The sequence below is a fragment of the Myotis davidii genome, unplaced genomic scaffold (genome assembly GCF_000327345.1).
Source record: "Myotis davidii unplaced genomic scaffold, ASM32734v1 scaffold150, whole genome shotgun sequence".
Lineage (NCBI taxonomy): Eukaryota > Metazoa > Chordata > Mammalia > Chiroptera > Vespertilionidae > Myotis > Myotis davidii.
This window is the reverse complement of record NW_006283437.1, coordinates 540763-553220: the sequence shown is the minus strand read 5'-3', so window position 1 is coordinate 553220 and position 12458 is coordinate 540763. Positions and strand designations below refer to the sequence as shown.

The 12458-nt window shown below is 43.2% G+C and overlaps 1 pseudogene across 1 annotated transcript; it reads left to right on the top strand.

The window, feature by feature from the left end:
• The first annotated feature begins 3608 nt into the window (after window positions 1–3608).
• On the top strand, window positions 3609–4832 carry LOC102774325 (annotated as a pseudogene). The gene has a single exon (XR_435154.2). The product of XR_435154.2 is annotated as a protein MAK16 homolog pseudogene (transcript).
• Window positions 4833–12458: the final 7626 nt, after the last annotated feature.

Here is a 12458-nt window from a genome sequence, read left to right as displayed (position 1 = left end):
AGAAATCAATGGTTTTTACCATAGTCACAGAGTTGTGCAATCACCACCACAATCCATGTTGGGACATTTTCATCCCCCAAAAGAAACCCCAATATCCCTTAGCTATTCCCCAATCTCCCAATCCCCACACCAGCTCTAGGCAACCACTAATCGGCTTTGTGACTCTACAGGTTTGCCTATTCTGGGCATTTCATATAAATAAAATCATGTAATATGTGTTCTTTCCTTGACTGGTTTCTTTCACTTGGCATAATGTTTTCAAGATTCATTCATATTATAGTGGGTATCAGCACTTCTCTTTTTTATGATCAAATAATGTTCCATTGAATGGATATGTTACATTTATTTATTTATTTATTCATCAGTTGATGGACATTTGAGTTATCTCAACTTTTGACTATTTTTTGTTTGTTTGTTTGTTTGTTTGTTAATACTCACCCAAGGATACTTTTCCATTGTTTTTTAGAGAGGGTGGAAGGGAGGGAAGAGAGAAGAGAGAAACATCAATGTGAGAGAGACACATCGATTGGGTGCCTCCCGCACACACCCTGACCAAGGGCCAGGATTGAACCTGCAACCAAGCTACGTGCCCTTGTCTGGAATCAAACCTGGACCCTTCAGTCCACAGGCTGACACGCTGACACTCTGTCCACAGAGCCAAACCGGCCAGGGCTCTACTTTTGACTATTATGAATAGAACTGTTAAAGTCATTCATGAACAAGTTTTTGTGTGAACATGTTTTCATTTCTCTTGGGTATATACGTACTTAGAAGTGGAGTAGATGGGTCATATAATAACTCAACGTTTAACTTTTCCAAGAACTGACAGACTGTTTTCCAAAGTGGTTGCACCATTTTACATTCCCACCAGCAGTGTAAGGGGATTCCTATTTTCCGCATTCTTTTCACTATTTGTTACTAGCTGTCTTTTTTTTTTTTTTTAACCGTTTGGCTGCTGACGTATTTTTTCGGACATATGCTAAAACTGCGGCACTAATTGCGCGTGTATGGGAAAAAATGTAAAACACTTTTTATACAATAAACTCACTTGTATTGCTTTGCAACAACAAAAATTAAAAAATACCAATTGTTTACATAAATTTGTTTTAAATAAGAAGAGCGCGATAGCGCTCCCTAGCAGTCAAACGGTTAATCATATCCATCCTAGTGGATGTAAAGCAGTGGTTCTCAACCTTCTGGCCCTTTAAATACAGTTCCTCATGCTGTGACCCAACCATAAAATTATTTTCGTTGTTACTTCATAACTGTAATGTTGCTACTGTTATGAATCGTAATGTAAATAACTGATATGCAGGATGGTCTTAGGCGACCTCTGTGAAAGGGTCGTTTGACCACCAAAGGGGTCGCGACCCACAGGTTGAGAACCACTGGATTGTAAAGCAATACTTCATTGTGGTTTTCATTTGCATTTCCCTGATCACTAATAATGTTGAGCATGTTTTCATGAGCTTATTGGCCATTTGTGCATCTTCCTTGGAGAAATGTCCATATGGATCCTTTGCACATTTCTTATTTGGGTTATATGTCTTTTTATTAATGGCTTTTTATTTATTAATGTCTTTTTATTATATGTCTTTTTATTCCTTATATCAATTTTCTAGATACAAGTTCCTTATAAAATATATAATTTGCACATATTTTCTCTTATTATATGGATTGTCTCTTCATTTAATTGGTACTGTCCTTTGATGCACTAAAGTTTCCAATTTGTTGAAGTTCAATTTATATATTTAATTTACCTATTTTGTTATTGCTTGTGCTTTTGGTGTCACATTTAAGAAACCATTGCCAAATCCAAGATTGTGAAGATTACTTCTATGTTTTCTCCTAAGAGTTTTACGGTTTTGCTCTTACACTTAGGCCTCTGATCCATCTTGAGTGAATGTTTGTACATGGCATGAGATAGGGATCGGACTTCATTCTTTTGAATTTGAGTGTCCTGTTGTCCCATCACCATCTGTTGAAAAAAACTCCTCTTTCCCCCATTGAATTATTTTAACATTCTTGTTAAAAATCAATTCATCATAAATGTGAGCCTTTATTTCTGGATTCTCAATTCTATTCCATTGACCTATATGTCATCCTTACTGTATCAGTATCAAACTGTTCACTATGCTTTGCAGTAACTTTTGAAATGGAGAAATGTGAGTCCTCTAACTTTGTTCATTTTCTAAATGGCTTTAGCTTCCTTCTGGATTCCTTACATTTCCATATAAATGTTAGGGTTGGCTTGTCAATTCTATAAAGAATACACCTGGAATTCCAGGATAGATTGTGTTAAATCTCTCAATCAATTTCAGGAGTGTTGTCATCTTAACAATATTAAGCCTTCCGGATGTCCTTGCGTTTATTCAAATCTCCTCTAAGGCAATTGGTACAGCATTATATTGATACACAAACCAGAATCCAGTAGCATTTTAAAAACCACAATATGCCACAACCTGTTTAGCAATACGGGTGGTGGTCTCCTGTGGGGAGGGATGTGGGGTTTTCTGGGATGAAGTTGGTTGCATATGTGCTTGCTTTTTGTGGTAGTTCATCCAGTTTTGCCCTTTCCTGTATGGGAAATGCATGTTATACTTCCATACACAATTAACTAAGTTTATTTAAAGAAACAAACAAACAGAAAAGCTCAGTACTGCAATGGGGGTAATTCTAAGCATGCGATTCTAATGGCTAATACTTACAGAGCATTTGTCATGAACTGGGCTCTGTTTGAGGGTCTTACTGTATATATATATATATATTCATTCATTTATATCCTGCAACAATTCTTGGAGCTAGGTGCTATTGTTGACTCTGTTTATAGAGGAGGCAACAGGGGCGCAGAGAGGCTAAGAAACCGCCAAGGCCACACATAGAGCAAGCGGGAGACCTGGGCTTGGAGCCAGTCAGCCTGGCCGCTCCAACTCCATGTTAGACAGACTCTGTTGGTATTGGAGGAACTCTTAGCCCTGGTTAAGGGGAAAAAGCTACACTGCTTCTTAGAGATTAAAGGATATAAAACCCAATACCCAATATTGATGTTTAACTTTATTTATTTTTTTTAAATATATTTTATTGATTTTCCACAGAGAGGAAGGGAGAGGGATAGAGAGCCAGAAACATCAATGAGAGAGAAACATTGATGAGAGAGAAACATCGATCAGCCGCCTCCTGCACACTTCCCACTGGGGATGCACCCGCAACCAAGGCACGTGCCCTTGACCAGAATCGAACCTGCGACCCTTAAGTCTGCAGGCGGATGCTCCATGCCCTGAGCCAAACCGGTTAGGGCGATGTTTAAGTTTAAAAATGCATCATGCTTAAGGTTGGAACACTAGGGGCACTTTTTGATAAGTCCGGAAGAAGATAAGCAAAGTAATATTGCCACTATTACTTGACACTATCCCAGCTATACGAATGTTAACATATAAGTTAAAGAATTGCAAAGTGGAGACAATATGAGGATTATTTCCAGGCAATATAATTGCATAGCTAGACAATCCAAGAGTATGATTAGAAAAATAAAAGTAATATTCAAAATCTCTATGTTTTTAAAAATAAACTTGAAAACAATATAGAAAAAATAATAATTATCGATGGTTGCTTCCGGGGATCTGGCCAGCTCCGCACGCTGAAGTGCCGGCACCATGCAGTCCGATGATGTTATCTGGGATACACTAGGAAACAAGCAATTTTGTTCCTTCAAGATAAGAACCAAGACACAGGGCTTTTGCAGAAATGAGTACAGCCTGACTGGCCTGTGTAACCGGTCGTCCTGTCCCCTGGCAAACAGTCAGTATGCCACTATCAAAGAAGAGAAGGGACAATGCTTCCTGTACATGAAGGTGATAGAACGAGCAGCTTTTCCTAGGCGGCTCTGGGAACGGGTCCGGCTTCACAAAAACTATGAGAAAGCACTGGAGCAAATAGATGAAAATCTAATTTACTGGCCCTGTTTCATTCGACACAAGTGTAAGCAGAGATTCACCAAGATCACCCAGCACCTAATTCGAATTCGAAAACTTACACTAAAGCGACAGAGGAAACTTGTTCCTTTGAGTAAGAAGGTGGAGCGGAGAGAAAAAAGAAGAGAGGAAAAGGCATTAATAGCTGCCCAGCTGGATAATGTCATTGAGAAGGAATTGCTGGAGAGACTTAAACAAGATACGTAAGGCGACATCTACAACTTCCCCATTCATGCCTCCGACAAAGGCCTGGAACAGCAGGAGGCAGGGAGCGACTCTTCAGATGCTGAGGAACAAGAAGATGAAGATGAGGAGGAAGATGTGGGAAAAAGAGAGTTTGTGGAAGCTGATGAAGTGGATGAGAGTGACATAAGTGACTTTGAGGATATGGACAAACTGGATGCCAGCAGTGATGAAGATGAGGGTGAGAAATCCTCCAGTGAGGAAGAAGAAAAGGCCCTTGACGCCAAACACAAAGGCAAAACACCCTTGAAAGGAACTTTGCGGAGAAAACGAGCCTATGTGCAGATTGAGTATGAGCAGGGGACAGAGCCTGTGGCCAAGGCCAAAACCACGTGAATTACGTTCAGACATTTGTAACAGGGCTGAACATTTTGAACTTTACCCTATCGTCATCACATACATACCTCCAGTTTTCACTCTTTGTTTTGTATTTAACACAATATTTGTGTTTTTTATATTTATGCCACTTCTGTAGAGAAAGAAATCTGGGGGAGAGTGGAGGAAATCCTTAAAGTTGTAAACAGAGTATTTTTATAGCTTTGGAATGTGTTGAGGTGATAGCTTGACAGATGAGTTTATGATTGTAAATATATAATAAAGAGACAATATGCAAATTGACCATCACACCCTTACAACATGGTGGTGCCCAGAGTGGGGGCAGGGCCAGCTGCTCCCCCAGCCGCCCAGGACCAGCCAAGGCTTGCACTGCCGGCAGTTGCAGCAGCAGAGGTGTGATGGGGGCATCAATACCCGCCCCCTGAGGGCTCCCAGACTGTGAGGGGGGCAGGCTGGGCTGAGGGACACCCCTCACACCTCCAGTGCATGAATTTTCATGCACCGGGCCTCTAGTTTATAAATGGTAGCCACCTTAGGTGCCCCCCCCAAAAAAGTTTATTCAGAAATGTCCAGACTTCAGTTTTTGCCGAACCAGTTTGGCTCAGTGGATAGAGCGTCGGCCTGCGGACTGAAAGGTCCCAGGTTCAATTCTGGTCAAGGGCATGTATATTGGTTGTGGGCACATCCCCACTGGGGGGCATGCAGAAGGCAACTGATCGATCTCTCTCATCGATGTTTCTAACTCTCTATCCTTCTCCCTTCTTCTCTGTAAAAAATCAATAAAATATATATTTAAAATAATAATAATAATTATAATAATTATCCAAACCCACTGGACAAAATCAGCAACAACAGAAATGAAGGAAAGCGAAAATACTAGTACATGCCCTGCTCCTCCGTAAGGTGACTGAATGGTGTAAAGATGCATAGTGTCTCTAACTTAGCCTCTATGTTTAATTTATGTCAATGAAAGTGCATTATGAGGGTTTTTGGAAGTAGACTCACTGAGTCTAAAGTTCACATGGAAAAATAAACAAGTGAGGCTAGCCAGGAAAATTCTGAACAAGGAAAGTAATAAAGAGGGATTAACCCTGGGAGGCATTGAGGCTTCTTATAAAGCTGCATTGATGAAAAAAGTTTTGTCCTGGCACATGAAGAGAAAGGCAGATTAACGAAACAGATTAGAATCCAGAAACAGACCCAAATAGTACATCTGAGAAGCTAGTACAGGCGTTCCTTGTGTTATTGGGCCTCGCTTCACTGTGCTTCACAGATTTCATGTTTTTTACAAAGTAAAGGTTTGTGGCAACCCTGCGTCAGGCACGTCTGTGTCCCTGTTTTTCCAACAGCACCTGCTCACTGCATGTCTCTGTGCCATATTCTGGTAATTCTCACAATATTTCAAACTTTTCCCATCGTCATCATCATTATTATTATTATACTAGAGGCCCAGTGCACGAAATTTGTGCACTTGGAGGGGGGGGGGAATCCCTCAGCCCGGCCTGCACCCTCTCGCAGTCTAGGAGTCCTTGGGAGATGTCCGACAGCGGAGGCGGGAGAGGCTCCTGCCACCGCTGCTGCGCTCACCAGCTGTGAGCCCAGCTTCTGACTGAGCGGCGCTCCCGCTGTGGGAGCGCACTGACCACCAGGGGGCAGTTCCTGCATTGAGCATCTGCCCCTTGGTGGTCAGTGCGCATCATAGCAACTGGTCGTTCCACTGTTCAGTCAATTTGCATACTAGCCTTTTATTATACAGGATTTGTTACTAGAGGCCCAGTGCATGAATTCGTGCATGGATGGGGTCTGGCTGGCCTGCCCCCATTGAGCCAATCAGGCCATGCCAGCCGGGGGGAGGACCCACAGGTGGTTGGCGGGCCGGCCCTGCCCCTGATCAGGCTGGGTGGGCTGATCAGGGTTAGGACCAGCCTGGGGAAGGGGCTGTGGCATGCTGGGGGAGGGGGCCATGGGTGGCTGGCCGGCCCCGTCCCCTGGTCAAGCTCCTGGCTGAACTCCCAGTTGAACTCCTGGTCGAGGGGACAATTTGCATATTAGCCTTTTGTTATATAGAATGGTGACCGGTGTTCAGTTTTTATTTGTTTATTTGTTTGTTACTCTTCACCTGAGGATATTTTTTCCATTGCTTTTCAGAGAGAGTGGAGGGAAGAAGGGACAGAGAGAGAGAGAGAAACATCGAAGTGAGAGAGACACATCAACTATCTCATGCTATGTACAAACATCCCATTGCCTCCTGCACACACCCCAACCAGAGGACTGAGAGCAAACTTGTGACCCTTCAGTGTGCCAGCCGCCGCGCTAACCACTGAACACACTGGCCAGGGCTCGGTTATTTTTACTTTTGTAATTGTTTTAGGGGGTCCACAAACTTAATGAATGTTGTGTGCTCTGGCTGTTCCATGAACTGGCCTTTCCCCCTTTCTCTCCCTCTCTAGGGCGTCCCTATTCCCCGGGACATAAGAATATTGAAAGTAGGCCAATTAATAACCACACAATGGCCTCTAATGTCTCTCCCTTTGCATGGAAAGCTCGAAATGGTTAAGCTTAGTGAGGGAGGTATGTCAGAACCAAGACAGGCTGAAAGCCAGGCCCCATGTCCCAAACAGCCATGTTGTGAATGAAAGGAAAAGTTCTGGAAGGAAAGTAAAATGGTTACTCCAGTGAACACTGAACAAGACAGAGAAACAGCCTTGTTGCTGATGTGGAGAAAGTTGTAGGGGTCGGAGTAGCATAGACCAGCCACAGCACTCCCGTAAGCCAAGGCCTAAGCCAGACCCTTCAGGTTTATGGCGGCTGAGCGGTGAAGCTGCAGGAGAACGGTCTGAAGCTGGCAGAGCTGGCTCATGAGTTTAAGGAGAGAAGCCGCCTCCATAACATGAAAGGAAAGGTGAAGCAGCCAGCTGATGGGGAAGCTGCGGCAAGCTATTCAGAAGATCTAGCCAAGGCAGTTAATGAAGGTGGCGACACCGATGGAGATGAGACAGCCTCACCCAGGACTTTCAGAGCCAGAGAGGAGACGCCAGTGCCTGGCTTCGCATTAGGGGCTGACGCAGCGGTGACTTTAAGTTGAAGCCGGTGCTCCGTTACCATCCCTGGGCCCGGAGGATTATGCTCGATCTACTCTGCCTGTGCTCTATAAATGGACAACAAAGCCTGAAGGACCGCACATCTGTTCACAGTGCGGCCGATGGGTAGCTTAAGCCCGCTGTTGAGACTTGCTGCTCAGAAAAAAAAAAAATCCCTTTCAAAAGGTGACTGTCACTGGCAAGGCACCTGCTCACCTAAGAGCCTGGAGATGCAGAGATGAGTGTTGTTTCCACGCCGCGAACACAGCAGCCATCACGCAGCCCATGGACCCAAGAACAATTTCAACTTCCAAGTCTTATTATTTAAGGAATACATTTTGTAAAGCTACAGCTTCCATCGACAGTGATTGCTCTGATGGATCTGGGCAAAGTAAATTTAAAAGTATCACATCATTTCGCTTATGTGTGGAATCTAGTGAACAAAATGAACTGCTGGACAAGATAGGCCCAGAGGAATGGAAGCATGGAACAGAGGGAAGGGGGAGCGGCGCAGAGATTAACCAAAGCATTTATATGCATATGTGTATAATCCATGGACACAGACAATAGAGTGAGAAAGGTCTAGGGTCGGGTGGGAACCGGGTAGAGGAGGACAATGGAGGAAAAATGGGGGACATCTGTAAAACTCTCGACAATGAAGATTAAAAAACAACAAACAAGAAAACCTTCTGGAAAGGAGTCACCCTTCTAGATGCCATGAAGACCTTGTCATTCATGGAGAGAAGTCCAAACATCCACCTTAACAGGAGGGGAAGAGCTGACCCCGGCTCATGGCTGACCCTCAGGGCCCGGCCGGCCTGGTGGAGGAGTGGTGGAGATAGCAGGGGGGCCAGGGTTGGAAGCGGAGCCTGAGGACATGCCTGGGGTCTGCACCTCCTGAAGGGACTCTGAGGGTGAGGCGCTGCTTCCTGTGGACGAGCAAAGACAGTGGTTTCTTGAGATGGAACTTACTGTGGGGAAGATGCTGTGAAGGCCTCTGAGATGGCAGCAGAGGATTCAGAATATTCCACAAACTCAGCGGGCAAAGCAGCCACAGGCCTTAGAGGATTGACTCCTGTTGTTTTTAAATGTATTGATTTTAGAGGGAGAGAGAGAGAGAGAGAGAGAGAGAGAGAGAGAGAGAGACTTGTTGTTCCAGTTCTTGATGCATTTACTGGCTGATTCTTGCATGTGCCCTGCCCGGGGGGTGAACATGCAGCCTTGGCATATCGGGATGATGCTCTGACCACTGACATACCCAGCCAGGGCCGGATTGGCTTCAATTGTGAAAGAAGTTCTACCATGGGCACCACGCTATCAAACAGCATCACATGCTACAGACAAATGGTTTGTGAAAGAAAGAGTCGATCAATGTGGCAAATTTACTGCTGTCTTTTTTCAAAATATATATATTATTTTATTTTTTTATTGATTTTTTTCAGAGAGGAAGGGGAAGGGATAGAGAGTGGGAGTTCGACCAGGGGGCGGGGCTGGCCGACCAACTGCCCTCGGTCCCTCCCCATGGCTGGCCCCGCCCTCGATTGGCCATCCGATCCCTGAGGGGGGGGCAGCCGGCCAAACCCCACCCATGCACCGTCTGGGAGTTTGACCAGGGGGCAGGGCTGGCCGACCAACTGCCCTCAGTCCCTCCCCATGGCTGGCCCTGCCTTCGATTGGCCTCCCACACCCTGAACAGGACGGGCCGGCCAGATCCCACCCGTGCACCAGGCCTCTAGTTTTAGAAATAAAGTGTTTTTAAATTAAGATGTATACATTGGTTATTTTAGACACAGTGCTATTGCCTACTTCATAGACTACAGTGTAGTGTTAACATAACTTTTATATTCAGTGGGAAACCAAAAAATTGGTGTGGCTCACTTCATGTGACACTTGCTTTATTGCAGTTGTCTGGAGACAAACCCGCAATATCCCAAGGTGTGCCTCCATAGAGTAAAATAATATTTCCAACTAGAGAGAAAAAATAAAATTATACACTGCAGTAATCAGTGTTGGGTTAATTAGCTAACCATTTGGAAGAACATAAGTTATAGTTGGATGTCTATCTGATTCTTTACATGAATTAAATTCCAGATGTATAAACAATTCAAATGTAAATAAACAAAACAAGAAAAGAATACAAGTGTACACACACACGTTTTGAATTGGAGAAAATATTTCTAAGCAAGACACAAAACTCAGAAACTAAAAAGGAAAATTGGCTACATAAAGCTTAAAATAGCTTCACAGAATAAAAATAGCACTAAGTTAAAAGGTAGTCAGCTAGGAAAATAAGTGTTTTACAATCCAGACTACAGAACCAAAGCAAACAAACAAAAAAACCCACAACTTTCTTAATATACAAAAAATTCTTATAACTAAAAAGGAAAATATGAATATCTTTAAAATTGGACAAGGAATATAAACATGTAGTTCACAGAGCCCTGGCTGGGTAGCTCAGTGGGTTAGATAGTCATCCTGATGTTCCAAGGTTGTGGTTCAATCCCCGGTCAGGGCACATACAAGTAGCAACCAGAGAATGCATCAGTAAGTAGGACAACAAATGGACACCTCTCTCTCTCTCTCTCTCTCTCTCTCTCTCTCTCTCTCAAATCAATAAGTAAAAATAAATTTAAAAGATGTATTTCACAAATAAAAGAAATGTAATTGCTTATAAGCCCATAAAAATTTTTCCACATCACTATTGACTGAAGAGATACAAATTAAAATGAGATAGCAGGTTGGCAAAAAGAAAAGTGCATAATAGAGCCCAAAACGAGCAAGAGGAAATAGCTGCTTTCATAGACTGCTGACAAGGGTATAAATTGGCACAATCTCTTTGAAAAGCATTCTGGTAAATTTATCACCTTTTTAAATGTTCATACCTTTTGACACAGCTAGTCTACTTCTAGGAACCTATGCTACGGAATTCTCAAACACATAAACAGATGTGTAAATAGAATAATTTTTTAACAATCACCATCTAACAGAAAATTTGGAAGTACAGAAAAATAACTTTTTCTCTTAATCAATTGAGAGCAAATTGCAAACCCAACCTGGAAACATACCTAAATACATGTCACATCAGCTAGACAGATGAGTAAATACCCCTACAAGCTGGGCAATTCTCAGCACAATCACTGAAGCCGGGAAATGAGCACTGATGTCCCTGTGAGCTCCGTGGCTATTGTAACGGCGTGTTTTAAGCAAAGGGGTCCCTTGCAGAATCAAGCACTGCTTTCACTGTCAGTCTCTGAAGTGTCCCTCGACAGGTACAGCTCCCCAGTCCTTGACTGTCATCATCTTGATACTTAACAAAGTGGGAAGCCGGTTCCTTTGAGGAGCGCCCGCGGTTTCATGGGCTGTGGCTTCCAGGCCTCCCTGCTGATGGCCACTCTGACCGCTCCATCAAGGCGGTGTCTGCCAGGCTTCCCTAATGTAAAGTCGCTCCTTTTCGCCCTTTCGCCAACTCGGGGTGGGTGCTATTAGTTTCAGCTGCTCACTCCATTTGCTCCGGGACACGACCTGGGACGCGTCTGCCTATATCGCCGCCATCTTCTCTCTCCATCATCTTGATACTTAACAAAGTGGGAAGCCGGTTCCTTTGAGGAGCGCCCGCGGTTTCATGGGCTGTGGCTTCCAGGCCTCCCTGCTGATGGCCACTCTGACCGCTCCATCAAGGCGGTGTCTGCCAGGCTTCCCTAATGTAAAGTCGCTCCTTTTCCCTTTTAATTTATAAATAGTTTGCAGGAAGTATTTTGAATTATGTAAACATCTTGCTCCTCACCAAACATTTTTTTGGGGAAACAGTCTTACCAACTCACATATTTAAAGTGGATGATTTGATAAGTTTTGACGTAAGTACGTATACGACTGCGGAACCGTCACCACAATCAAGATAATAAACATCCGTCATTCCCAAAAGTTTTCTCCTGACTTTGTAACCGTTTCCTCTCACCTTCCCTGAATCTTCCCCAACCCCAAGCAGGCACTGATCTACTCTCTATTACTATAGAATAAGTGGCATTGACTAGAATTTTATATGAATTGAATCATACACTTTGTGCAATTTTTGGCCTGAGTTCTTCCTATCCGCATCATTATTTTGAAATTCATCCATGTTCTGTATAGTTTATTCCTTTGAAGTGCTGAAGAATGTTCTATGATATGGATATATGCCAATTTGTTTATCCATTCTTCTGTCGATGGACAATTTGCTGGTGTGGAGGTATTCAAATGCAGCATCTATGAGCATTCATGCACAGTCTTTGCATGGACAAATACTGTCATATCTCTTGGCTAAGTATCTAGGAATGTAATGGCTGGATCCTATGGCAGGTGGGTGCTTACCTTCTAAAGAAACTATCAAAATGGTTTTCCAAAGTAATTAAATCAATTTTTACATTCCTGCCAGCAGAGTCTGAGAGCTGCAGTTCCTTCACATCTTCACCAACGACATTCTCATAGGTGTGTAGTGGTGCCTTACTGTGATTCTAGTTTGCATTTTCCTAATTACTAGACATGTTGGGTCTGTACATATCTTACTTAGTGATGTGTCTGTTCAAATCTTTGGCCCATTAAAAAAAATGGGTTGTTTTCTTCCTATTGAGTTTTGTGGCTCCTTTATATATTCTGGATGCAAACTGTTTATTGAATATGTGTTTTGCAGATATTTGCTCACAGTCTGTGGCTTGTCCTTTTATTCTCTGGACAGGGTCTTTGGGTGGAAGCTCTTAAATTGGATGTTTTATGTATTGTGTTTTTGGTGACTATAAAATCAGTGCTTAATCCAAGGCCACAAAGATTTCTTCTATATTTTCTTCTAGAAGTT